The sequence below is a fragment of the Marmota marmota genome, unplaced genomic scaffold (genome assembly GCF_001458135.2).
Source record: "Marmota marmota marmota unplaced genomic scaffold, marMar, whole genome shotgun sequence".
Lineage (NCBI taxonomy): Eukaryota > Metazoa > Chordata > Mammalia > Rodentia > Sciuridae > Marmota > Marmota marmota.
In genome coordinates, this window is record NW_026000249.1 from 18,169,991 (window position 1) to 18,183,228 (window position 13,238).

At 34.4% G+C, this 13,238-nt stretch overlaps 1 protein-coding gene across 1 annotated transcript in view; it reads left to right on the forward strand.

Moving 5' to 3' along the window:
* Positions 1 to 13,238, forward strand: part of Il1rapl1 (interleukin 1 receptor accessory protein like 1) — a 1,309,684-nt gene that overhangs the window by 924,845 nt on the left and 371,601 nt on the right. The window lies entirely within an intron of this gene.

Consider the following 13,238-nt stretch of genomic DNA (forward strand, 5'->3'; position numbering starts at 1 on the left):
TTAACCCAGTTTAAACATTATTCAATGAATACATGTATAAAAACATTAAATGTTATGCATTAAGATGTACAATTTTATGTTTTTTATATCAAATAAATGTAATTTAAAAAATAAAGAAGATTTACCTATTCGAAAAAAGTAGAATGTAATTTAAAAATGTGTCCTTCTAAATATCATATGATAATCTCTTAGGAAAGTGACTGTCACTTAATAGAGGCTCAATGAATACAATTTTCTCAATTAATCTATGAAAAGAATCTTTAAGAACTCCTCTAAATATCAGTTAATCCTTGGGGACATCTGTTTTAGTTACCTTGTATCAATGTACAGTTTCAAACCAGCATCAAGTATATCCATAGACACTTTCATTCATATATATATATATATATATATATATATATAATATATATATATCAGAAAGATCAGTACAGTAGATGGAGGAAGTCAGGGGGAAGAAAGAGATGTGGGAGAAGAGCTGGGAACTAAATAAGAGCAAATTATATTCTATGCTTTTGTGATTATATCAAAATGTAACTTAATGTCATATATAAGTAAAAAGAATGAATAAAAACAAATTTGATTTATTTAAAGAAAAATTTGGAGGTGTTGGGGATCAAGCCCAGGGCCTTGAACATGCTAAACACGTGTTCTTTCACTGAGTTATACCCCATCTCTAAATTTTTTGATTGAAATCATGTACATTTAAGGCGTAGAGCATAATGTTTCAATACATATATAATGAACAGATTTTTGCAGTCAAGCTAATTAACATATTCATTAAAATCAAATTTGCTTTAACTTATTTTTTAGAGAGACACATTTTAAAATTTTTATTTATTTATTCTAATCTGTTATACACTATAGCAGAATGCAATTCATTTCATATTACACATATAGAGCACAGATTTTCAATTCATTGATCATACACAAAGTATTTTCATACAATTTGTGTCTTCATACATGTACTTAGGGCAATGATATCTATTTGTGTCTGGATGTATAGGTCTGGTGATGATTTTAGTAAATGGAACTGTTATACTGATGCATATCATGGTTTCTCTCAATTTTTAAAAATAAATTTTTTAATGTGCTTAAGTATAAATAACACACAATATACCATTTTAACCATAATTAAGTGTATAATTCTGTGCTTTAATCACAGTCACAATGTTGGGCAATTATCTTTTTTTTTGCTTATTTACTCACAGGTGCCTGTGCAAAGTGGGAAGCACTGTTGTATATCATATATTTATTTGTTTATTTGCAGTGATAGAGATCCAACCCAGGGTTTTTGGCATTCCAGGTAGACACCATACCACTGAGCCACATCCCCACCTAACAATGTTCTTATTTTATTGTCAAATAGAATGTTGGTCTAATGGCCGTGATTCATTGATTTGTTGTGATGAATCTTTTCAGTCTTTTTAGCAAACCTTTCTTTTTAATGTTATAAATTTGTAGTTACTTTATAATTGAATCCCTTAGAAAACCATTATAAACTGAAACTCATGGCATACTAAGTTCATTCAATTTTTAAATTTAGTTTTCCCTTGTTTTACATTTTTGGAAGTTTCTATGTCAGAGTCAATAGACTTTCCTTGATTGTGTCAAGTCTACTGATGTGTGCACCTATGAACTTCTTCATTTTCATTACAGTATTTCTGATTTCTAGCATTTTATTTAGATTCTTTCCTAGAATTTCCATCTTTCTATTTACATTACTTATCTGTTCTTGAATGTTGTGTATTTTTTTTAACAGAAACTCCTAACATACTAATCATAGTTATTTTAAATCCCTCTGATAATTCCAACCTCTGTGTCACATCTGAATCTGGTTTTGATGTTTGCTTTTTCTCTTCAGGCTGTTTCATCTTCTCTTTTTGCATGCCTTGAAATTTTGTTGTAAGTCAGGCTTTTACTGTGAGGATTTATGTAAATATGGCTAGGAATTGTTTTTTCTTCAATATTTTCTGTAGCTATGGTTGCTGGAACCTTCGGTTTCCTCTAATGTCCTTGTTTTTATCTCCCCAGTTTTCTTCAGTCTTTCCTAAGACCTCATCAGATACAGTCTGCATCTATACTTCTTTCAGATATAATCCACTGTAACTTTACCAAAGCCCTGTTGATGTGGTGTTTAAGTGCAGGTAGGGGAGGGGAAACATTTTGTAATCTTAAATTAAATCTGTCTTTTTGTGGACTTGTATCCCTGGGCTGTGACATTCACAAGTGCCTCTTAGCTTTTTTAGTTACCATTAGGCCAGACAGGAAGGATTGGAAGCTAGAGCTAAGAAAATGGCCCTTCTTGCTCATAAGATAAAATACTGATAAAGCTTTTTTCCCTCCAGGACAGTAGCCTTTTTATGGAGAATATTCACACTCAGGGTGAATTTCACAAAGTTTACTCTTACCTTCCCCTTCTAGTTATATCCAAGGGCTCTATCTGCACTATTCTCTGTGAGAACTGGTGGAATCCAGGAAACTGTTTAGGAGCCCTGGAAATTCTGACTCTCATAGTAGTCCACATTCAGCCTTCAGCAATTCATCTAAATTCCCACTTGCACATTTCTAAAGGTTTGAGGCATCAGTAGCTTCTCTTTCAGGTAAAAAATCTCCTGGACTGTAACTCTGTGTTTGCTTGTCTTACCACATTTCAGAGTGGAAATTTGCTTTGCAACTTCAGTTCTCTGATGGATACAGGAAAAGTCAATGATTTTTAGTTTGGCTTTTTCTTGTAAGGATGGTTTCCAAGCTATTTACATGTTGGCGCTCCTGGGTGCCTTTTAAACTACTGCTTAATTTTTAAAATAATACGGGGCAGACTGTAAGGTACATATGAGGACCCTATTGTGTCCATCCAGTAGAGTAGGATGCAGTAAAACTAACAAAAAGAATCAGGTCACAGATCCTGGACCATTAATCTAGCCATTCCATCCAGAGTAGGAAAAACAATGTCAATTAGAGGAGTTATTGAAACAAGTACAGTACCTATCCCTAAAAACTTTGGGGGGAAATGGTTGAAAATTATAATAAATAAATCACATGCAAATGGACGTCTTCAGTTCAAGTGAAATCAAGGGCTTGACTTAACAGCTTTCTTCATGCAGTGCCAAATTAATACCTCTTTGGCTAATTTCCATAGTGGCTGAACTTGTCAGCTAGAAGAGAAACTCTACCAGCCTTCTAGGCCCTCTTTAAAAAGATTACCTTAGTCTGACTGCTAGCTGAGGCCTTCAACAATTCACCTGAGAGAATGTAGTAAAGTATGCACTCTCCAGTAGTAGCACATGTTTACTCACCCATTCCTCTTAGAGTTCTAAATTCTACCTTGTGGTCTGTGTAAGTCTCATCAAGGCTACAATTTTTAGCCTTAGATAGCATTAACTGTTCCTCTAACACTCTGTTGATGCATAATGGCATGCCTTAGGGTTTCTTCAAAAGATGCCTCAAAAATTAATGTTGTGAATTTGAACTTAACATTAAACTGTGGTTTCTAAGAACAGACCATATATACACTCATGTCCATACTTACATATTCCTAGTTTTCATATTCACTAGTCCAGCCGATTATTTTCAATAGTGATTTCTTTCCCTCTCCCCTCAATTGTTTTTTAAAGCTTTCTAAAACACCAATTTAAATAACCATTTCAAACAGATATTAGGGCATCCAGGTGGGCCTGAAAATCTACCCAGAGGTCACCCTCTCTGGCAATGAGACTGAGAAACCCCCTTAACTGAGCCTGCCAGACCACCTGTTACACTTAGATAATTCAGAAACAGCTTTCCCTATTAATTCATGCCGGGCATGTATCTAAACCTAAATGAGCCATGTTATAAAGCATTTGGATTAGAAATAAAGCCATTATAACCATATGCCTACATTTTTAATGTACTTTCAGACAACATTGTAGTACCATTTCCAAATCTTTTATGCCACTATCTATTTGACCCACAGTGCTTTTTGTACAGCTCTAAACAAAGGGAAAAGGCTGAGAGGACTATTTTCAAGTACTTACAAATTTGAAGAAACTTGAACTTGTAGGTGTCTAATGTCTGGAGCATCTATTGAAAGGGAAAGAATTGTCTTCCTTCATCCCAAAGTTAGAAAATGATGAGGACAGTTATTCATGTTTATCCTCAATTCTTGTGCATGCTTTGGGTCATTCTTAATATATACTTCTGAAATCTTGGAAAGACGAGTGTGTCTTCTGTGATGTTTCAAATGTGCTTCCAACTTCGGTATTGTCCTCATCACAATGAACCTAGTTGTGTGCACTTCTGTCCCTTTCAGTGCTTCCAGTGGCATGAGAACATGTTGAAATCAGCTCTATAATGACTCATTTCTGCATCTGTGAGAGCCATGGTATTGAGACTGACATATAATTGATATTTGATGGGGTTATTCAGTCAGTAATTGAAAAATTCAATGACCTGTATGTATGACACACTTCAAATTTCTTTAAGGAAAAGCATTTATGAAGGGTAAAGAATGTTGGGAGAAAGGGTAAAAGTTCTTGACCATGCTGAGAACTGCAGGAATGCACCTTCTACAAACAAATTAAATAAGCCCAGTACCTTCCTTCCATCAAGGAACTTGCTTTGCTAGAAAGCAAAAACAGAGTCTAGTCACTATATTTCATTTGCATAGTTTTTGTTCATTCTGTCTTAGCCACATAAATGGACAGACTTTCTTCCCCTACTAATCCCTAAAACACCATAATCTACCTACCTCATGAGTAATAATAGGGGGCAGAATGTAAGGTACATATGAGGACCCTTTTGTGTCCAGTCAGGGAACATGGAGATAATGTATCCATTCACTACCACCAGTGCTTCCCTCCACTGGGGTAAAGGAACAGTCAGTATGTGATTGAAGTGACTCAGGAAAGCAAGGATGATTTTCTTTTTATTTGGTTTTCATTGACAATCAAACAAGTTACAAATTAAAGTAGGTTAATTGCAACTGATAAATTCTTAAGAATCATACTTTAAGATCGGAGCTTAATGTGTATTGTGATGAGTCTACATTGTGGGAACTAAATGCTGAAAGTATAATAGTTTTGAAAAGGGAAGAAAATGGCTTAATTTTTAAAATAACATCTATTTTGCAAAGAAAAACACTCGTTATTGCTTAGAGCAATGGTTCTCATTCAGATTGCGCATCAGAATTATTGTAAGAGCTTTTAAATAATACATATAAGTACCTAAACCCACACTTTAATTGTAGTTCATTTACTCTGAGGTAAACATGCACATTTTTAAATGATATTCTTGATGCAGGTTTGAGTATCACTGCCCAAAAATTTTTTCAAGAAATTCGTACCTATACTAAGGAAAATAATTTATGATCTTTTCAACTCCCTATTTAAAATACATAGTCATTTTCTTAAGTAGAAAGTAATCAGAATCCAAAAGAAATGCATTGTGTATTTATGGTACCATCTTTTTCAAATGAAGTTGCTGACAAATAAATTGGTGGCAATCTGATTTTCAAAATACAGATGATTGCTGACTTAACGATGGTTCCACTTAAGATTTTTCAACTTTACTATGGTACAAAAGCAATATGCAATCAATAGAAACCATAGTTTGTATGTTAAATTTTGATTTTTCCCTGGCCTAGCACTGTGTGGTAAGATAGTCTCTATTGATGTTGAAAAGCAGCAACAAACTGCAACTAAAATGGGCATTGTGAGCCCTTGTGCTTTTCTCTGTTCCTCCCTGTCACCAGATTATTCAACTGAGCCAGTTTCCTCAGCATTCTGGGTGAGATGAGATACAAATGAGCCTCTTGGGCAACACTCTGCATAGCTAGGTACTTACTGTGTTCTCACTTTCCCTCATGGGAGAAATCAGGGCCTGAGGGGGTCCCTCTTAGCACTAAGGTTTGTGCTTTAGGGAAGGGGTAATATAGGTAATGTAAAAATTATTTTTTCTTACTCTGATAATCATGGATTAAAGAGGATTTTTTTTTTCTCTAAAGAGGTTCTGGGACTTCTTTGCTGGACCCCTGGCCTCCTACAAGGTACTCTTATCTATGAATGGTTATCAAAATCAGTGCTACTCTGAGGGACAAGGGATGAAAACTACTATCCCACCATCTTGATAAGGTCATGCTCCTCAAAGTGAAGTGCTTTAGAAAGAAACAAAGATTTTCACCTTCTTTAATAACATGGTTTACAATGCATCTATCTCTGGGAGAGATAATTATGTTTTCATAAATTCCAAGGCAAGAGGTTTGATATGATTTTCTTTTCTGAAGGATTTGATAGATGGGAATCTGTTTTAGTCAGCTTTTTTGTCACTGTGACCAAAAGACCTGGCAAGAACAATTTTAAAGGAGGAAAATTTTATTTGGGGTTCAGGATTTCAGAGGTCTCCATCCATAGATGGCTGACTCCATTCCTCAGGGCCTGAGATGAGGCAGGACATTGTGGTGGAGGAAAGCAGCCAGGAACATGGCAGCAGGAAAGAGAGAGGGAGAGAGGGAGAGGGAGAGAGAGAGAGAGAGACTGATTCTATTCACCAGGGAGAAAATGTATACCCCAAAGGTATGACTCGATTGCCCACCTCCTCCAACCACAACACTCCTGCATTCAGTTACCACTCAGTTAATCTGTTCCAGAAAATTATTTCACTGTTTGGTTTAAGGCTCTCAAAATTAAATAACCTCACCTCTAAACCTTCTTGCATTGTTTCTCATATTAGCTTTAGGAGGGTACCTAAAACTAACTGTAATCAAATAATAGACTATTCAAGGAATTCTAGCTTTCAAGGATAAATACAGGGCTTTCTGCCAGGGAAGAGATACATAGAAAGTATAAGGAAAGAATAGGCTTTTTTGTGGTGCTAGGGATGGAACCCAGGGCCTTATACATGTTAGGAAATGCTCTACCACGGAGCTCCATCCGCAGCCCAAGGATGGTAATTGGATACTTATCAAGTCTCTCATTTAAGAGCATGAGAAACAGAAAGTGTCAAACTTGGAATCAGGGGAAACAAAATCATGTTCACAACTTATTAATGACATATTGTTAATACTTATGTCATTATACATCAGCATTAATGAGATATGAATGTTTATAATAGAAGACAAGAAGATAAATTTCAAGAAAGTGTACCTATTATTCATACATGAATATTTACCCTTACATGTTGTCATAGAGTACAGTTGTCCCTAGATATCTGTGGGGGATTGGTTCTAGAACCCCTTACAGATACTAAAATCTCCAGATGCTAAGGTCATTTATGTAAAATGGTACAATATTTGTATATAATATATGAATCTCATCTTGTATACATTAGACCATTTCTAAATTATAATATTTAATATAAGGTAATTCTGTGTAAACAGTTGTTGTACTATATTATTTATGGAATAATGTCAGGAAAATAATCTATACATGTTTAATGCAGGATGAATTTTTTTCTGAATATTTTTGACTTGGGATTTGTTGAATCCATGAATGCAGAAACTATTGGTACAGACAGCCAAATATAGTTGTACCTGTTTGTGCTTCCAATTTGGTAATTAGAGATAAGTGGACTCTTCCTTATTGACATTCTATTTTCCTCCCCCATTCTTTCTATCATTAAACCACCCAAACTATGATGTTCTATAAAACCCATTTTCTAGTTAATGGCAATCAGAAAAGCAGATGGAAGGGCATTCATTATTAGGACTGGCATGTATGAAGTAATTGATCCTATTGGAAAGATAGAACATGACAGGCAGTACATGACCACAACATCAATTATAGTGTTCCATATGGTGAATGAAATAATGCATCAGACAAGATACTCTATATTATAATGCCACATTTGATGACCCTACTTTTTAAAAAGTTAGCTATTTGAATGTTTGAAACAGTTAAGAATCATGATAGCATGATAAATATTTATAAGAATATGGCACTCTACATACAAATCCAAAATAAATCTATAAAGATGAAGCACAGCAGATTGAGAGGTAATAAATTATTCTGGTATTATTTAATGTTCTCATATATAGTTTTATTTATTACAAATGTGTTTTCTTAATGAGAACCTATATATATATTTGGACAATTCAATTTCTTTTAGTTCCAAATAAGTTAACTCTTGTCCCACTAGAATTTTAAGAATAGAGTAAAATTAAAATTGTTAATCTGAGCTATTTTCCCAAGTCTGGTCAATAAAGGGTTCTTCAGAGATTATATACCCAGTTTTCTGGAAATAATATCCATTTGCTAAATAATCTACAGTTAGAGTTTAGGCTACGGCTATTGAAAGAAGTTTAGGACATTCTTTTTTCAGTTTTTAAGGCAACTGTACCAATATAGGTGTGTGCAATATCAAAAACTTTTTTGAGTTCAGAGGCAGGAGTCAGGGGATTAAAACATGGACTCATCAGGGATTTTAACCTGGAACCTCTCACACCCTAAATGAGAATCATACTGCTGGACTAATGAGTCACTCATTTCTAAATATTTAAAATGATAAAATTCTACTGTGGCTCACTGAATTTAGCTATTCATCATACAATATTATTCTTCAAATACAAATTGAACATCCCTAATTTGAAAATACAGTGCTCTGAAATCTGAAACTTCTTGGGTGCCAGAATCACATCACAAATGGAAACTGCCATACCTAACCTCATGTGACATAGTAAAAATAATGTATAAAATGACCCTCAAGGTTATGTATATATAAAACACAAATAAATTTGTTTTGGACTTGGTTCTCATCCCCAGGAGATATAGGTGTGTGTGTGTGTGTGTGTGTGTGTGTAGTCTATACTTACTTCTGGTCCTGAGCAATCCATATAAGGGATACTCAACCTGTATAACTTAAATTGAGATTACTGATTAAATACTGACTTATGAAAAGTCTTCTTTAATAAACTTATTTTTATGAGATCTCTGAATAACAACAAGTAGGATTTCAAGTCTAATGCCTTGGCTATTTGTTTTCATCACTTTCCCCACAAGTTTCAGCTCTGAACAAAAGATACCTTATTCAGAGTTTATCAACTTACTTGCTTTTAGTGCTGACATGGTTGATGGATTCAAAACAAAACAATGAAACTGGCAATACCATATTTAATGCTAGTGACTCCAGAATAATAAAAGTAGTTTCAAAGGTAGGGTGAAATTGAACACACATATACCTCAATAATGTGTGTGTGTGTGTGTGTGTGTGTGTTTCTGTCTTGTATTTCACTTTTGAGAGGAATTTCTTATCTGCATGGACAATTTTATTTATTACAAGTATAGAAAGGCCATTTGTTTTCCCTTAAACATTTGGATTTCTTTCTCATTAATGTTCTTATCAAAAGTTGGTATCTTCTAAACTGATCTGAGTTAATTTATTGAAATTGTGAGAAAGAGATGTTATAATACTTGGGCACAGAGTGAGAATCAGTGACCTAGAACTTGCTGATGGCAACATCAAAGGTAACTCAGATGGCCAGAAAGTGTTGATTTCTACTTTGTGATTTTAAAATTATATGACAATCAAAAGGTATTTCAAGACTCGGGGGGGGAATTGAAGTAGCAAATAAGCACAATGATTGCAAAAGCTTACTAGATTGAGTAAAAGGAATATGCACTGCTGTCAGAAAGTTGGAATGTAAAATAGCCCAAACCCTCTTCTATGGTTCTGATGACAGCAATCAAGGAATCAAGGAAGATGTTGTGGTAGGATTCAGAATCTGACTGAGCAGTACTAACAGAGAATTATCATCTCCTTGGCTTTAGAGTCAAATAAATGGGCAATATGGGCCCAATCTTTTGTGAACATAAAAATAGGAAAAGGTAGAGCAGAACTTATATCACCACTATAAGCTTTAAAAGAAATATTTTGTTCTCTTTCTGGCTATAAGGAGTAATAATTGAGTTAATTATTGTTGGCATTAAAGGCTCATAGAAAACTGAGGCTGACAGGCAATCACCTTAGCAGTCCTCTGGCTAGTGTTGATGGAGATGGAGTGGGCACTACTATGTTACTTCTGGAGGTCTTATGTCATCTCTTATGTCAGGGAGTGGCATATCTTGGTTTGTTTTTGTGATTCTGATAAATTCAGTACACTAAATTTCCTACTACTGTTGCCATTGCTTACTATATTTTCCCTTCTTTCCTCTTTTTTTTTTCTAATCCACTTACTCTTGCTTGTGACTTCAGCTTACTACTTAGTGATAGTATCCCTTTTCTGCCCTTCTGGTATTACCTGACCCTTCTGTTTGCCTTATTGTCAAACTGTCAAAGAGAGTTTTCCAAGATCAATCCATTACTATTCAAAACTGAGTGTCTCTGTTGGAGTGGGTTGTTATGACAGACCAGGTGGTTACCTTCGGCAAGTGCCTAGCCCAAGTTCAATTCCATGGTCATAGTTTGGGTGAAAAGCATCCATTTGTTAATTCAGTGTTCATTAATTCAACTCCTGTTTTGTGTCATGCAGAGTACTAGATTCTGGGAACACACAAGTGAATAAATAGGAATCATGTATCTTAATTTTTAATAAGAGGAGAACAATTGAACCAATAATAAACTCAACAAAAATAAATGTACATATAAAACAACACAGATTTGAAAGAAACCTCTCAAAATGAGACTGTTACCATGACAATCTTGATAAGGCTCTCCCACAGAGAACTTATACTCTTAACAGGTACCTCATTTGACTGGTTCAAGTAATTTTGATCAAGATTATTCATACATATATGCGGGTGAAAGTAAATAAAGAAGAGGAAATGAAAGCAGCAAGTATAAACAATATATAGTCCATGTATTTTCCTGAACATAGTAACAACCAAATGAGTAGTAGTTAAATGCCATTGAGAAACAAAAATAAAATAGTAGAAGTACCTATGGTTTACATGTTGCTTTTATAGTTGACCATATAGTTTGGAGGAAAAGAGTGTGAAATTATATATAATTGACCAGAATGGTTTGGAGGAAAAGAGAGTGAAATTATTTATTTAGGACCTTGAGAATCAATTATACTTTGAATTATATCTGAATATCTTTCCACAAGATTGCACTCATAATTTTATTTATTGTTAACTTCTTTCTCACTAAAAAGTGTCATCTTTACAAAGTTGAAGAAAACATAGTCATAATGTATGTTTCAAAGTGCTCATAGGTACTTCCAAGCAGCTTTGTCTAGATTATCTTATTTCTGGTGGTTATTATTTATGTCCTTTGAGACATCAGAAGATGATAGTAGATTTGAGGAAGGCATCTTTTTCCATAGTTCCTATGCAGTGTTTCAATACACATCCAAAGATGGCATCCATGGATTCTTACACTAATCCAAATTTGCAATAAACCAAATTACAAATTTTTAAATTCTAACTACTTGTTTTATTGTTCTTTTTTATAGTTTCTAACTCTTTCTCAAAACTCTTGACCTGAATAAAATTATGATGTTTTAACATATTATTTTCTATTTTTTAACTCGATGCATTTTTAGATGTATTTATGTTAATATTTGTTATGTGAGACTTTTGGTTGAATTTCTCCCTTCCAATTTGTTTTTTATGGTCACTCCAACTAAACATCCTCTAGAACAACTACAATACTAAACAGATAAACAGAGTAAAGAGGAAGCTTTAGAGAATATGGGGTTCAACATGTTGACACCCTTCAGAATGTTCTCTGCATTTTCTAATCCCCAAGGTCAGGTGAAGGGAAAATCAAACTAATCCTTTGAAGGCTTAAGTATGTAATAGTGAGAAACAGGAATGGAAGAGAGCAACAGAGCAAGAAAGGAGATGATCAAAATTATAAATATATGCACTGATTTCTATTAGATGAGTAAAGCAGTTCTAAGCATCAATTTACTAAATTATCCTTACCAAAATACAAGAAAAAATGGTATTAGTACTGTTTTACTACCATTGGTGGGTTAAATTGTAAAAATAACTTATAGATGACATATTCCAACAAATAAACATTTTTTGACCAAATAAAAAAAACAAGAATACAATTGTACATATCTAAAGTCATAGTGTGCTGGAATCAATGTCTGTAAGTACGAATAGCTGTCATAGAATGTATATACTGTAAGTCTACAGGAGCACCATTGCTCTTTCTAAGGGATGTAACTAACTGTATTAGGTTCAATGTGCAAACAAGTGAGTAATATGGGGAATGATTTTTGAAGAACTGTTTCTGTTGTCAGGGTCTTAACTTTTAGGAGACTAAATAAGAAAGTGTTTTAGTTTCATATTTCTGCTGTAATAAATTATCATAAATTTAGGGAAATAAAATAAATATCTCACAGTTCTGTGTGCTGGAAATCTTGCATGGGTCTCTTTAGGCTAAATCAAGGTGTTGACAAGGCTACCTCCCTTCGGCAGGGGGTGTCACTACATTTATTTATTTTTTCCCCCTTCTAGAAACTACATATATTCTTCTGCTCATGGTCCTATTTCTCATCTTTGAAGCAGCAATGTTGCCGCAGTCTGGCTGGGCACAAAATCACGAGCCACTCAAGCAGGAACAAAGTTTATTTTTTGAAACTGCCGCCAATGTCCGGTACTGCCCGGGAAGATTTTTTTTCACCCACGCCGCCTCCTCCTCCGGGACCGCAGAGAGAGCTCCTCCCCCGGAACTCCCTCCTACTGTACTTCCCCAACCAATGGGAACTCTCCAGGAGTCCCGTAGCTGGCCTAGGTGAACAGCAGGAGTCCAATATCCATATGAATGCAAATCTTAACATAATCATATCATCTCAATGGCTAGCTGGCGTCACCTTTTGACCAAAAATGCCATGCATCATATACTTGGCTCTTAGCACAATGTAACATCAACATATCTGCTTCACTGACTGCTTCTCTAATAACAGAAACATTAACACTGCCCTGTCTTCTGTGTGACTTCTGACCCTCATGTATCTTTCTTTATATTTATTGAAAGAACTTTGACTGTAATACAACTGAAGATACTTGATCATATTTCTTAAAAGAATAGTGATTTCAATTGATCAAATATGACAATAAATCTAAAATTTAAAAGAAAACAGACTGAATCAACTCTCAGAATTTGAAATTATAGCAAATATAATAAACAGAATAGAAAAAGTGATTTCAAATAATTATTTTCCAAGAGATAAGGAGATAACTATTATTCAAACACAACAATTACCAAGGCAACAAAAAGAGTCCCTGAAAAGCCAAAAGAATAGAACTAGTTGATATTTAAAAGAAATTTTATTATGAAGGAAAATTTTGCAATATATATATATATATATATTT